A 15267-nucleotide genomic window follows, 5' to 3' on the forward strand; every position below is an offset into this window, starting at 1 on the left:
GTTGGCTGGCTTTTCGGGGGTGTCGTGTATCTGGCACGAGCGATCGAGTATTCGGTTCAAATTGGACGGACCCGTAGTAGTTCTTTTGAATGGCTTCTTCTGCTGACCTGGTTTCGAGCCTCTGAATCCGGGGTTGACTGATGTATCCTCATTATTGTCGCCATTAATGTGGCGTTTATTCTTGTTGCGACGTGACCTGCCATTGCGATCCTTGGTATCCGGACTGTCGGAATTTTTGCTGAGGTTGTAGCTGCGAGCTAGCCAGCTGTCCTCTCCCGCGCAAAAGCGGGTCATGAGTGATGTGAGGGCTGCCATGGATTTTGGCTTTTCCTGTCCCAGGTGCCGGGCAAGCCACTCGTCGCGGATGTTATGTTTGAAGGCTGCGAGGGCCTCCGCATCTGGACAGTCGACGATTTGATTTTTCTTAGTTAAGAACCGTGTCCAGAATTGTCTGGCCGATTCGTCTGGCTGCTGAATTATGTGGCTTAGGTCGTCAGCGTCTGGTGGTCGCACATACGTGCCCTGGAAGTTATCAAGGAATGCGGCTTCCAGGTCCTCCCAACATCCAATTGATTCTGCTGGCAAGCTATTAAGCCAATGCCGAGCTGGTCCTTTAAGCTTGAGTGGGAGGTATATGATGGCGTGAAGATCGTCACCGCGGGCCATGTGGATATGAAGGAGATAGTCTTTGATCCAAACTGCAGGGTCTGTTGTGCCGTCATAGGATTCGATATTCATGGGTTTAAACCCTTCGGGGATTTGATGATCCATTACTTCGTCTGTGAAGCATAGTGGGTGTGCGGCGCCTCTGTATTGGGCTATATCGCGACGAAGCTCCAACGAGCTTTGTCTATTGTGTTCGGCCCGGCCGGACTTACTGTGTCCGGCGCGACGGTTGTCGTCACGTATCATGGGGCGCCCACACGATCCGTAGATAGATCTTGATTGTCTTGCCTTATCCTCCAATATATCTTGCAAGTCCGGAGCATTTCCCTGTGGCCTTGTGCTGTTCGAGCGATGCCGGGGTACGGTTCAAGTGAAGGGCCTAAAGGCCTCTCTGTCACGGCCACGAGGTGGCCGGTCAGCCGTATTGTGCTCTGGTGATGCAGGTTTATATGCCTCCTCCTCTAATCGGGGGAGCAACTTGCGTTTGGGGTAGCTTTTGGAGGGGCGTTCGAGCTCATGCTCTTCAGCCGCCAGGACTTCTGTCCATCTATCGGCTAGCAGATCCTGATCAGCTCTAAGTTGTTGTTGCTTTTTCTTGAGGCTGTTTGCCGTGGCCATAAGCCTACGTTTGAAACGCTCTTGTTCGATGGGATCCTCAGGCACGACAAATTCGTCGTCGTCGAGGATTGCCTCGTCTTCAGAGGGAGGCATGTAACTATCTTCCTCTACCTCTTCGTCTGCCGCCCTCTTGTGAGGGCTGGCATCTCCGTCCTCCTGCGCTGAATCTTGCTGGAGGGGTTTGTCTTCGGCACTGTCTGGGGTATTATTATCTCCGGTGCCGGAATCGCCATTCTTGCTGTGGCGGGATTTAGAGTGGCGCCGCTGATGCCGGTGCTTGGGCTGTTTCTTGGAGGGGTCTTCCTCCGCTGTTCCTTCGCCATTCCCATCCTTTGGGAAATCCACCATGTATATGTCGTATGACGAGGTGGCCTTCCAGTGCCCAATAGGCGCCGGTTCTTGGTCGTCTCCGGCATCGTTGTCCATACCGTCGATGTCTTCGGAGTCGAAGTCTAGCATGTCGGTTAGATCATCGACAGCGGCTACTAAGTGGGTGGTGGGTGGGTCTTGAATTTCTTCGTCATTCGCATCCCAACCGTCCTGACCGCAGTCCGGCCAGGGCTCTCCTGATAACGAGAGATATTTTAGCGAGCTCAGAATGTCGCCAAAAGGTGAGTGTTGAAAGATGTCCGCGGCGGCGAACTCCACGATCGGCGCCCAATCGGATTCGATTGGTGGGGGCGCGGGAGGTTCGGAGTCCGGCAAGGAGTCCGGCACCTTGGAGTAACAAGCTACAGAAGGGACAAAGTCAGTATTCGGCTCTATCGTCGTAGAGGTTGCAGCCCCCGAGGCGGTGTCTAACCATCCGTCCTTGATCTGCGCAGCTGGCTCCGAATCGAGGGCACTGTCCGGCAGCAGAGCTAAATCACGCCCATCGTGACAGTGCGGCGCGCTCGGCTGTGGCTCGAATCCGTTGAAGATCAACTCTCCATGGATGTCAGCCATGAAGTTAAGACTTCCAAATCTGACTTGACGGCCAGTGGCGTAGCTTTCGATCTGCTCCAGATGGCCAACCGAATTGGCCCGCAATGCAAAGCCGCTGAATACAAAGATCTGTCCGGGGAGAAAAGTCTCACCCTGGACCGCGTCGTTGTTGATGATCGAAGGAGCCATCGAGCCAATCGGTGATGACACAGAGGAACTCTCACTGAAAGCACCAATGTCGGTGTCAAAACCGACGGATCTCGGGTAGGGGGTCCCGAACTGTGCGTCTAGGCGGATGGTAACAGGAGACAAGGGACACGATGTTTTACCCAGGTTCGGGCCCTCTTGATGGAGGTAAAACCCTACGTCCTGCTTGATTGATATTGATGATGTGGGTATTACAAGAGTAGATCTACCACGAGATCAAGGAGGCTAAACCCTAGAAGCTAGCCTATGGTATGATTGTTGTTCCTCTACGGACTAAAACCATTCGGTTTATATAGACACCGGAGAGGGCTAGGGTTACACAGAGTCAGTTACAATGGTAGGAGATCTACATATCCGTATCGCCAAGCTTGCCTTCCACACCAAGGAAAGTCCCATCCGGACATGGGACGAAGTCTTCAATCTTGTATCTTCATAGTCTTGGAGTCCGGTCGATGATGATAGTTCGGCTATCCGGACACCCCCTAGTACAGGATTCCCTCACCTGTGATGGTAGTCATCCACCTCTCCAGCATGGCATCCTCGACCACCTCCGGGTGGATCCGAGTGGTGTCTTCAGTGCCAGAATACATCCACATCGGATGGTCTCGATATTAAAGCGGCTGGATGCATCGTCGGAGGAAGACCTCTAAGAGATCCATGCCGGTCACCCCATCACGGATAAGCTGGACTACACGCTCAACCAGCACCTTAACCTGCGCCTTCTCCTCCGGGATCACCTTCAAAGAGGAAGGCTTCCTCACTCGGTCCATAGAAAAAGGAGGGAGTCCAGTCGACTGCCCTTGCGTCGGCTGGTCTTTGTAGTAAAACCAGGTCGACTGCCATCCACGGACCGAGTCGGGAAGGACCATGGCTGGAAAGGCACTTTTCCCCCTCATCTGAATTCCAAGACCCCCACACATCTGAATCACTTGGGTTCTCTTGTCACTCGGATTGGCCTTTTTCACCGTCTGGGAGCGACAGGTGAAAATGTGCTTGAAAAGACCCCAATGAGGCCCACAACCCAAGAAATTCTCGCACAAGGACACGAAAGCAGCGAGATACACGATGGAGTTGGGTGTGAAGTGGTGGAGTTGTGCCGCAAAGAAGTTCAGAAATCCCTGAAAGAAAGGGTGAGGAGGCAAAGAAAACCCGTGGTCAAAATGGGTGGCCAAGAGGAGCCGCGGCTCCGACTCCTTCCCCGGGAGCCGCGCGGACCCATGGGGGATCAGTCCTTCATTGGCCAGGTCGTCAAGATCTTTCTGACGGATCGTCGAGCGGATCCAATTGCGCTGGATCCAGCCCTGCGGCAGGCCGGCCCTCGACGAAGATCCGCCCCGACTGGTCGCCCTTCCCTTCGCCTTCGCCGTCGCCTTCTTCGCCCGCTCCAAAGCCGCCGTCTTCTCCTTCACCATCGTCGCCGGTGAAGCGCGCGCGAAGCAGCAGTGCTGAGATGGAGGCGAACGCGGCGTATAAGTCTGAGGAAGAGGGAGAGGAAATGAGAGCGCACTGTTCAAAAAACCCCGTCCTGCGCCTTATATGAGGTTGCTTCCGAGTGACTGACTTGTAGGCCCGGGCGATCCTGTCAAATCCCGCAACAGTTGCACGCGCGATACATGGTGAAAAAGGTGGCGCAGAGATCGAGGCATTCCTGCCTTATCCCATCTGAGTACCGCGGCCTCCTCCGCCCCGCGCGCTTCCCGAAATTCAAATCCCGCTAAATCCGCGAACTGCAGTGCAACTTGTCACACGGGAGATTTCCTCCGCTCTGTCATTCAGAGTTCTCCAAGTAAAGAAAATTCACTCGACGGATACAAAGAATGGATCAAGGCGACTGAAAAAGAAGTTGATGCCGTCACCTAAGTTCATTGATCCAGAACGAGACATGCTCATCGCACGAAAAATGGGTCGGAAGAGTTCTCAACTCCTTCCCCACTCAAACCTCGATCCATTCGGGGGCTAATGATGAAGCCACGTACCTAGGGTACAGTCATGGACCTGTCCAAGGTACCCTCCCCAAGGACATCTCTAGAAGAAACCACTTGTCAGTCGACCTAGAAGTATTCCACTCGACGGACTTGAAGACACTCGACTATGAGATCTAAAGTCACTCGACCGCCAGGAGATCTAAAGTCAGTCTGCACACAAACGGTCGGTTATTAAGTAGCTTTTATGGTCATCATAGCACCAGAACTGATCCACATCAGGTTATTAAGTAACACTCGAGTATTATTTTTTTTTATTTCAACTCGAGCCAACAGGTTATGTACCACCAGAACTGATCCACATCAAGTCCCCTCTACTAGTTCGACTGGTCAGCAGCCAGTTCTCACACCAGGAGGTCCTGGGTTCGACTCCCAGGCTCCAGAAATTTTTTTTAGCATTTAAAAAGCTGTTTGATACTTATTTGTGTTTAAATATGTTCAAACTTGTTTAAATCATAACAGTAATATTTTTTTATAAGACGGTAATAAACTTTTTAAAAATATCATCAAACAGTAATGCCGGTGGAGCGGGGGAGGGTGCGCGGGGTGCGGGGGGTCGGCGGCGGCGGTTGAGTAGGGGAATCGAGGGTGCGGGGGGTCGGCGGCGGCGGCCGGTGGACTGGGGGGTGCTCGGCGGCGAGGGGGACCGGATCTGGCGAGGTGGGATAGCGATCGAGATGGAGGGGGATCGAGATCGAGTGTCCATGAAATTTAAAAATATTCATGATAGTTCAAAAAGTACCCATGAAATACAATCGAGAAATGAAGGCTACGATTTAAATACAATCGATCTTAGCTAGCTATCTGTTCACAATCTTCTTGCCCTTCTTTTTCGCAAATGGAGTTCTTCTGTGGAACGGACGTCCTTTAGGTAGGGTGGTCCTGCTTCTTCTTGTGGTGTACGCTGCTACTTCATCATAGTCGTCATGTTCGATCCTCGGGTCGCCGTACTTGTCGAAGTCTTGGTCATTGGCTACTCCATCCATTGCGATGATCTTCCTTTTGCCTCTCCTCACGACAACACGACTGGGCTTTGGCGGGTCGGTAATGAAGAAGCATTGGTCCACTTGGGAAGCCAGTACCCATGGCTCATTTTTCGCGGTGACGTTTGCGCCCGCGGTCTTGGATTTGGCTTCGGGTATAACCATGGTGGTGAAATACCGGTCTTCTTTTATGACGTTCTTGGCCCATCTGACACGGAACATCGGGACCTTCTCTCCAGCGTAGCTCAGCTCCCAGATCTCCTCGATCCTTCCGTAGTATCTGTCCTTGTCGTTACCGGTGTAGGATTCCATCGTTACCCCGGAGTTCTGATAACCATCGCTCTTCATGTCCTTGGCCTCGGTGTAGAATGTGTAGCCGTTGCTATCGTACGCCTCATAGGTCATCAGGTTGTGCTCGGCGCCCTGTGACAAGGCGAATATGAGTTGTTCTTCCGCGGAAGAATCCTCATGTAAAGGGTACGACAGAAGCTTCTGCTTGAACCAACGCGTGAAACATGAGTTGTGCTCTTTGAGTATATCTCCGTCCGTCCTCTGTTGGCCTCGGTCATTTTACGTCTTCTTAATAAAGGTTTTGTGCTCTACCACCCTAGGATCGACCACGTCTATGTGTTGTAGCGCGACTAGGTTTGCTCTTTCAAAGTCGGCGAGTCGACCCTCGAAGTCGACATGCATTTCGCGGCGACCCTCACGGTGACCCCATCCAGCGAGCCTGCCGAGGTGCTTGTTGACGGGCAGACCAACGGGGTTCTCGATGCCTAGATAATTCGTGCAGTAGGAGATGCACTCTTCGGTCAAAAAGCCCCTGGCTATGCTTCCTTCTGGACGTGACATGTTGCGAACGTATCCTTTGATGACACCATTCATCCTTTAGAACGGCATCATGCTGTGCAGGAACGTCGGCCCAAATTGGATGATATCCTCCACTATATGGACCAGCAGATGCACCATAACGTCGAAGAATGCGGGCGGGAAGTACATCTCAAGCTCGCATAGTATCACCACGATCTCTTCCTGTAGCCTTCTGAGTTGCCTCACGCCAAGCGACTTCCGAGAGATGACGTCGAAGAAGTTGCATAGGCCAAATAGCGTTTCACGGACGTGCGCGTCCATGATCCCACGGATTGCAACTGGAAGTATCTGCGTCATCAGCACGTGACAGTCGTGAGACTTCATCCCGCTGAACTTCTGCTTCGCTGGGTCTAGGTATCTGCTTATCTTCCCCGCGTAACCGTAAGGAAGTTTTACTCCTAGGAGGCAGGTGAAAAACTGCTCGATCTCCTCCTGACTTAGAGTGAAGCACGCGGGAGGGTAGTCATTTCCGGTGTTCTTGGCCTTTTTGCCTTTGCGATGACTTTCTGTGTCCTGCTTCGCCTCATCATCATCATCATCATCATCATCATCATATATAGCGTGAAGCTCCTGCCTGATGCCCATTGATTTCAAGTCTGCCCTTGCTTTCGGCCCATCTTTGGTCCTCTCTGCCATGTTGAGCAGGGTACCAAGCAGACTCTCGCACACGTTCTTCGTGATATGCATGACATCAAGGCTGTGAGGCACACGGTGGATCTTCCAGTACGGCAAGTCCCAGAAAACAAACCTCGTTTTCCATACCTTCAGCAGCGGCTCTGGCGCCTTTCGCTTCTTTCCCGGCTCTGGCGCCTTTTGCTTCTTTCCCGGCAGTGGGCAGTCTTTCCAATTTTTCAACAGCTTGTCTATTTCCTCGCCGCTCCTCGTACACGGGCGTTTTCGGGGTTCGGTTTCACCATCGAACAGATCCTTGTGTTTCCTCCACGGGTCATCGTCGCGAAGCCACCTTCGATGTCCCATGAACACGGTTTTCGAAGACCCGGGATCTCTATCTAGCTGGCGATACGTTGTGTCATCCATGCACCTTACGCATCCAGAAAATCCGTGGACTACCTGCCCCGCAAGATATCCGTAACCGAGATAGTCGTGCACCGTCGTGAGCAGTGCGGCTCTCATAGGGAAATATTCTTTCTCTGTGGCGTCCCACGTATTGGCTGGCGTTTTCCACAGCGTGTCAAGCTCCTCTTTCAGCAGCCCCAGATACAGATTAATGTCGTTCCCTGGTTGTTTCGGCCCTTCAATTTGCATACTCATGTGAATGTACTTCCTCTTCATGCACAACCAGGGGGGAAGGTTGTACATCCACACAAACACAGGCCAGGTGCTATGTGTGCTTCTCTGGCTGCCAAACGGATTTACTCCATCGGTGCTCGCGCCCAGCATGATGTTCCTTGGATCGTTCCCAAATTCTGGGTATTCGAAGTTCAACGCTTGCCACTGGCTCGCATCCTTAGGGTGACTCAGCATCTTGTATTTTTTATCTATCTCCGGATCATTTGCGTCATCTTATCGCTTCTTCTCCTCCCTTAGGATCCGCGAAATACCGCTGCAGACGAGGAGTGATCGGAAAGTACCACACCACTTTTCGAGGAGCTTTCTTCCTCTTCTTGTATCGAGTGACACCGCACACCGGACATATGGTAGACTCCGCGTGCTCGTCCCGACAAATGATGCAATTGTTCATGCACACATGGTATTTCATGTGCGGTAAATCCAGAGGACACACGATTTTCTTCGCCTCCTCCAAACTGGACGGGCACTTGTTCCCCTTGGGAAGACGTTCGTGCCAGAATGACTTGTTCTCGTCGAAGCATGCGTCGGTCATTTTGTGTTTTACCTTCATCTCCAGAGCCATGAGCGTTACTTTCAGGCGGGTATCCTCGGGCCTGCATCCTTCATACAATGGAGTAACCGCGTCTAACTCAAGTTGATCCATCTTGGCTTTCTCTCGGGCGGCAGCTCTTGTGTTATCCGTCTGCTTGAGAAGCAGCTCTTGAATATGAGGGTCCTGCACCCAGCCCATCGATGGTCCAGCGTCGTCTGCTCCGCCGGCATCATCATCATGTCCTGCATCTTCTACATGATGACTATGTACAGCATCACCGTCGTGATCATCTCCTGGGGATTCTTCGTCTTCTCGCCCCCCCCGAGCCGCGGTGGTTGTCTTGCTGCCCTTCCTCATTTCTTGCCCGGCCCCCATGGACGACTTCGTAGTCATCTTCATCACCTTGCCACCAATAGCCATCCATGAAACCACGCAAGAGCAGGTGGTCCCGCACCTGCCCGGAATCCGGGTCCGCAATAAGGCTATTCAGCTTGCATCTTCGACACGGACATCTTATCTCCGTCTCGTTCTTTTGAAGCATCTCGGCCTTCGCGGACCTCAAAAACCTATTCACGATGCCTTCGGTCATCGTGCGGACCATGGTCGCCTGCGGGGTAGAGCAAAACGATATTTTAGAATCAAGAAAAAATTTGGCATGACTTTCCCTAAAAATAGGACCAAAAAGAATGCTTAATGCCAAAATTCTCGCCGAAACGGAAATGAATCAACATTCCGGCAAAATATTGGAAACTATCGCATTTCAAATACCGGTACACCTCCAAACACAAACACATATGCAACACCACAAACATATGCAACACCACGAACATACATAGATCTAGCTAGGCCATAAAAAGTGCATGTGCACATTGTTGTAGGGAGAACAACATAAATATAGCTTCCCCCCTTACTTACCTAGCAAAACAAGGTAACTTAACCACTTAATTTGAATGAATCTATGGGGGAAATGAGGTGAAAAAGAGGAGGCACCCGAGACAAGGAGGAGGCGGTGGAGAGAATGAAGTGGGGAGAAAGTGAGTGTGGGAGGAGAGGTTGTCCAAAATATCTTGTTGCTGCCCACTTACTAATGGCGCACCAGCAACAAATGCGCCATTAGTAATCCAGGTTACTAATGGCGCACCCCCTGGTGATGCGCCATTAGTAGTTTTGCAAAAAAAAAACACACTAATGGCGCACTCTGCCACGGTGCGCCATTACTAGTTTGAACTAGTAATGGCGCACCGCGTGCGAGTGCGCCATTAGTACTTTTGCAAAAAAAGGAACAAAAACAATAATAAAAAAATAACATTAGTGGCGCACCTTCTGGTTGGTGCGCCATTACTAGTTACAACTAGTAATGGCGCACCACCAGTGGATGCGCCATTAGTATGTTTGGACAGGCGCACTAGTTCAAAAAAAATTGGTACTAATGGCGCACCCAACACTAATGGCGCATCAGAAGGTGGTGCGCCATTAGTATATACTAATGGCGCACCACATGTCTGGTGCGCCATTAGTGTCAATTCCATCTATAGCCCTTTTCCTAGTAGTGCAACAAGCTAGTCAAGTAGAGGCATACCAGTGACACTAGCTATGTTTGTCTATGTATTCACACATGTATTATGTTTCCGGTTAATACAATTCTAGCATGAATAATAAACATTTATCATGAAATAAGGAAATAAATAATAACTGTATTATTGCCTCTAGGGCATATTTCCTTCAGTCTCCCACTTGCACTAGAGTCAATAAGCTAGTTCACATCGCCATGTGATTTAACACCAACATTCACATCTGTATGTGATTAATACCCATAGTTCACATCGTCATGTGATCAACACCCAAAGGGTTTACTAGAGTCAATGATCTAGTTCACATCGCTATGTGATTAACACCAAAAGAGTACTAAGGTAGGATCATGTTTTTCTTGTGAGAGAATTTTAGTCAACGGGTCTGTCACATTCAGAGCCGTATGTATTTTGTACATATTCTATGTCTACAATGCTCTGCACGGAGCTACTCTAGTTAATTTCTCCCACTTTGAATATGTATCCAGATTGAGACTTAGAGTCATCTGGATCGGTGTGAAAGCTTGCACCGATGTAACTCTTTATGACGGGCTCTTTTATCACCTCCATAATCGAGAAATATTTCCTTAGTCCTCACTAAGGATATTCTTGACCAATGTGCAGTGATCTACTCCTAGATCACTATTGTACTCCCTTGCCAAATTCAGAGCAAGGTATACAATAGGTCTGGTACATAGCATAGCATACTTTATAGAACCTATGACTGAGGCATAGGGAATGACTTTCATTCTCTTTTCTATTTTCTGCCGTGGTCGGGATTTGAGTCTTACTCAATTTCACACCTTTGCAACACAGGCAAGAACTCTTTCTTTGACTGTTCCATTTTGAACTATTTCAAAATCTTGACAAGGTATGTACTTATTGAAAAACTTATCAAGCTTCTTGATCTATCTCAATAGATCTTGACGCTCAATATGTAAGTAGCTTTATTGGGGTCTTTCTTTTAAAGAACTCCTTTCAAATACTCCTTTATGCTTTCTAGAAGATTCTATATCATTTCTAATCAACAATATATTACTCACATATATTTACAGACTTGCGGTGAAGCATGTATCTTATTGTAAATACATGCTTCACCGCAAGTCTCTATAAAACTATATGCTTTGATCAACTTATCAAAGCGTATATTCCAACTCTGAGATGCTTGCACCAGTCCATAGATTTATCGCTGGAGCTTGCACATTTTGTTAGCACCTTTAGGATTGACAAAACCTTCTGGTTGCATCATATACAACTCTTCTTTAAGAAAACCATTAAGGAATGCAGTTTTGACATCCATTTGCCAGATTTCATAAAATGTGGCAATTGCTAACTGTTGGGGAACGTAGCAGAAATTCAAATTTTCCTACGTGTCACCAAGATCTATCTATGGAGAGACCAGCAACGAGGGGAAGGAGAGTGCATCTACATACCCTTGTAGATCGCTAAGCGGAAGCGTTCGAGTGAACGGGGTTGATGAAGTCGTACTCGTCGTGATTCAAATCACCGATGATCAAGTACCGAACGGACGGCACCTCCGCGTTTAACACACGTACAGCCCGATGACGTCTCCCATGCCTTGATCCAGCAAGGAGAGAGGGAGAGGTTGATGAAGATTCAGCAGCACGACGGCGTGGTGGTGGATGCAGGGCGTCATAGTAGCAGGGCTTCGCCTATACTACGAGAGAGAGACGTAACGGGGAGAGGGGGAAGCACCAAAGGCTTAGGTATGAAATCCCTCCTCTCCCCCACTATATATAGGGCCAAGGGAGAGGGGGAGGGCGCAGCCTTGCCCCTTCCTCCAAGGAAGGGTGCGGCCAAGGGTGGGGAGGAGTCCATCCTCCCCAAGGCACCTCGGAGGTGCCTTCCCCCTTTAGGACTCTCCCCTTTTTTTCTCTCTCTTGGAGCATGGGCCTCTTGGGGCTGGTGCCCTTGGCCCATATAGGCCAAGGCGCACCCCCTACAGCCCATGTGGCCCCCCGGGGCAGGTGGCCCCACCCGGTGGACCCCCGGGACCCTTCCGGTGGTCCCGGTACAATACCGGTGACCCCGAAACTTGTCCCGATGGCCAAAATAGCACTTCCTATATATAATTCTTTACCTCCGGACCATTCCGGAACTCCTCGTGATGTCCGGGATCTCATCCGGGACTCCGAACAATATTCGGGTTACTGCATACACATATCTTCATAACCCTAGCGTCACCGAACCTTAAGTGTGTAGACCCTACAGGTTCGGGAGACATGCAGACATGACCGAGACGTTCTCCGGTCAATAACCAACAGCGGGATCTGGATACCCATGATGGCTCCCACATGTTCCACGATGATCTCATCGGATGAACCACGATGTCAAGGACTTAATCAATCCCGTATTCAATTCCCTTTGTCTATCGGTATGTTACTTGCCCGAGATTCGATCGTCGGTATCCAATACCTTGTTCAATCTCGTTACCGGCAAGTCTCTTTACTCGTTCCGTAACACATCATCCCGTGATCAACTCATTGGTCACATTGCGCATATGATGATGTCCTACCGAGTGGGCCCAGAGATACCTCTCCGTTTACTCGGAGTGGCAAATCCCAGTCTCGATTCGTGCCAACCCAACAGACACTTTCAGAGATACCTGTAATGCACCTTTATAGTCACCCAGTTACGTTGTGACGTTTGATACACCCAAAGCATTCCTATGGTATCCGGGAGTTGCACAATCTCATGGTCTAAGGAAAAGATACTTGACATTAGAAAAGCTTTAGCATACGAACTACACGATCTTTGTGCTAGGCTTAGGATTGGGTCTTGTCCATCACATGATTCTCCTAATGATGTGATCCCGTTATCAACGACATCCAATGTCCATGGTCAGGAAACCGTAACCATCTATTGATCAACGAGCTAGTCAACTAGAGGCTTACTAGGGACATGGTGTTGTCTATGTATCCACACATGTATCTGAGTTTCCTATCAATACAATTATAGCATGGATAATAAACGATTATCATGAACAAGGAAATATAATAATAATCAATTTATTATTGCCTCTAGGGCATATTTCCAACAGTCTCCCACTTGCACTAGAGTCAATAATCTAGTTCACATCGATATGTGATTAACACTCAAGGTCACATCGCCATGTGACTAACACCCAAAGAGTTTACTAGAGTCAGCAATCTAGTTCACATCATTATGTGATTAACACTCAATGAGTTTTAGGTTTGATCATGTTGCTTGTGAGAGAGGTTTTAGTCAACGGGTCTGAACCTTTCAGATCCGTGTGTGCTTTACAAATCTCTATGTCATTTCCTAGATGTAGCTACCACGCTCTATTTGGAGCTAATCCAAATAACTGTTCTACTTGGAGCTATTCTAAAATGTTGCTCCATTATATATATCCGGTATCTCTACTCAGAGCTATCCGGATAGGTGTTAAGCTTGCATCAACGTAACTCTTTACGACGAACTCTTTTACCACCTCCATAATCGAGAAAATTCCTTAGTCCACTAGTTACTAAGGATAACTTTGACCGCTGTCCCGTGATCCATTCATGGATCACTCTTGTACCCCTTGAATGACTCATGGCAAGGCACTCTTCAGGTGCGGTACACAGCATAGCATACTGTAGAGCCTATGTCTTAAGCATAGGGGACGACCTTCGTCCTTTCTCTCTATTCTGCCGCGGTCGAGCTTTAAGTCTTAACTTCATAACTTACAACTCAGGCAAGAACTCCTTCTTTGACCGATCCATCTTGAACACCTTCAAGATCATGTCATGGTATGTGCTCATTTTGAAAGTACTATTAAGCGTTTTGATCTATCCTTATAGATCTTGATGCTCAATGCTCAAGTAGCTTAATCCAGGCTTTCCATTGAAAAACACTTTCAAATAACCCTATATGCTTTCCAGAAATTCTACATCATTTCTGATCAACAATATGTCAACAACATATACTCATCAGAAATTCTATAGTGCTCCCACTCACCTTTTTGGAAATACAAGTTTCTCATAAACTTTGTATAAACCCAAAATCTTTGATCATCTTATCAAAGTGCACATTCCAACTCCGAGATGCTTACTCCAGTCCATGGAAGGATCGCTAGAGCTAGCATACCTTTTAGCATCCCTAGGATCGACAAAACCTTTCTGATTGTATTACATACAACCTTTCCTTACGAAAACTGGTAAGGAAACTCGTTTTGACATCCATCTGCCAGATTTCATAAATGCAGCTAATGCTAACATGAATCCGATGGACTTAAGCATCGCTACGGATGAGAAAATTTCATCGTAGTCAACTCCTTGAACTTGTGAAAAACTCTTTGCCACAAGTCGAGCTTCATAGACGGTGACATTACCGTCCACGTCCGTCTTCTTCTTAAAGATCCATTTATCTCAATGGCTTGCCGATCATCGGGCAAGTCCACCAAAGTCCATGCTTTGTTCTGATACATGGATCCTATCTCGGATTTCATGTCTTCTAAACATTTGTCGGAATATGGGCCCACCATCGCTTCTCCATAGCTTGTAGGTTCATTGTTGTCTAGCAACATGACTTCCAAGACAGGATTACCGTACTACTCCGAAGTAGTACACATCCTTGTCATCCCACATGGTTTGGGAGTGACTTGATCTGAAGTTTCATGATCACTATCATAAGCTTCCACTTCAATTGGTGTAGGTGCCACAGGAACAACTCTTTGTGCCCTGCTATACACTAGTTTAAGTGACGGTTCAATAACCTTATCAAGTCTCCACCATCCTCCCACTCAATTCTTTCGAGAGGAACCTTTCCTCGAGAAAGGACCCGATTCAAGAAACAATCCATATTGCTTTCGGATCTGAATTAGGAGGTATACCCAACTGTTTGGGTGTCCTATGAAGATGCATTTTATCCGCTTTGGGTTCGAGCTTATCAACCTGAAACTTTTTCACATAAGCGTCGCAGCCCCAAACTTTTAAGAAATGACAGCTTAGGTTTCTCTAAACCATAGTTCATACGGTGTCATCTCATCGGAATTACGTGGTGCCCTATTTAAAGTGAATGTGGTTGTCTCTAATGCCTAACCCATAAACTATTGTGGTAATTTGATAAGAGACATCATGGTATGCATCATATCCAATAGGGTGCAGTTATGATGTTCGGACACACCATCACACTATGGTGTTCCAGGCTGTATCAGTTGTGAAACAATTTCCACAATGTCTTAATTCTGTGCCAAACTTGTAACTCAGATATTCATCTCTATGATCATATCATAGATCTTTTATCCTCTTGCCACGACGATCTTTCAACTTCACCCTGAAATTACTTGAACCTTTCAATAATTCAGACTCGTGATTCATCAAGTAAATATACTCAACATCTACTCAAATCATCTGTGAAGTAAGAACATAACGATATCCACTACATGCCTCAGCACTCATTGGACTGCACACATCAAAAATGTATTACTTCCAACAAGTTGCTTTCTAGTTCCATTTTACTGAAACCGAGGCTTTCAGTCATCTTGCCCATGTGGTATGATTTGGATGTCTCAAGTGATTCAAAATCAAGTGAGTACAAAACGGTCCATTTGCATGGAGTTTCTTCATGCATATATACCAACA

Source organism: Triticum dicoccoides, chromosome 1B (assembly GCF_002162155.2).
Source record: "Triticum dicoccoides isolate Atlit2015 ecotype Zavitan chromosome 1B, WEW_v2.0, whole genome shotgun sequence".
In the NCBI taxonomy this organism is placed as follows: domain Eukaryota; kingdom Viridiplantae; phylum Streptophyta; class Magnoliopsida; order Poales; family Poaceae; genus Triticum; species Triticum dicoccoides.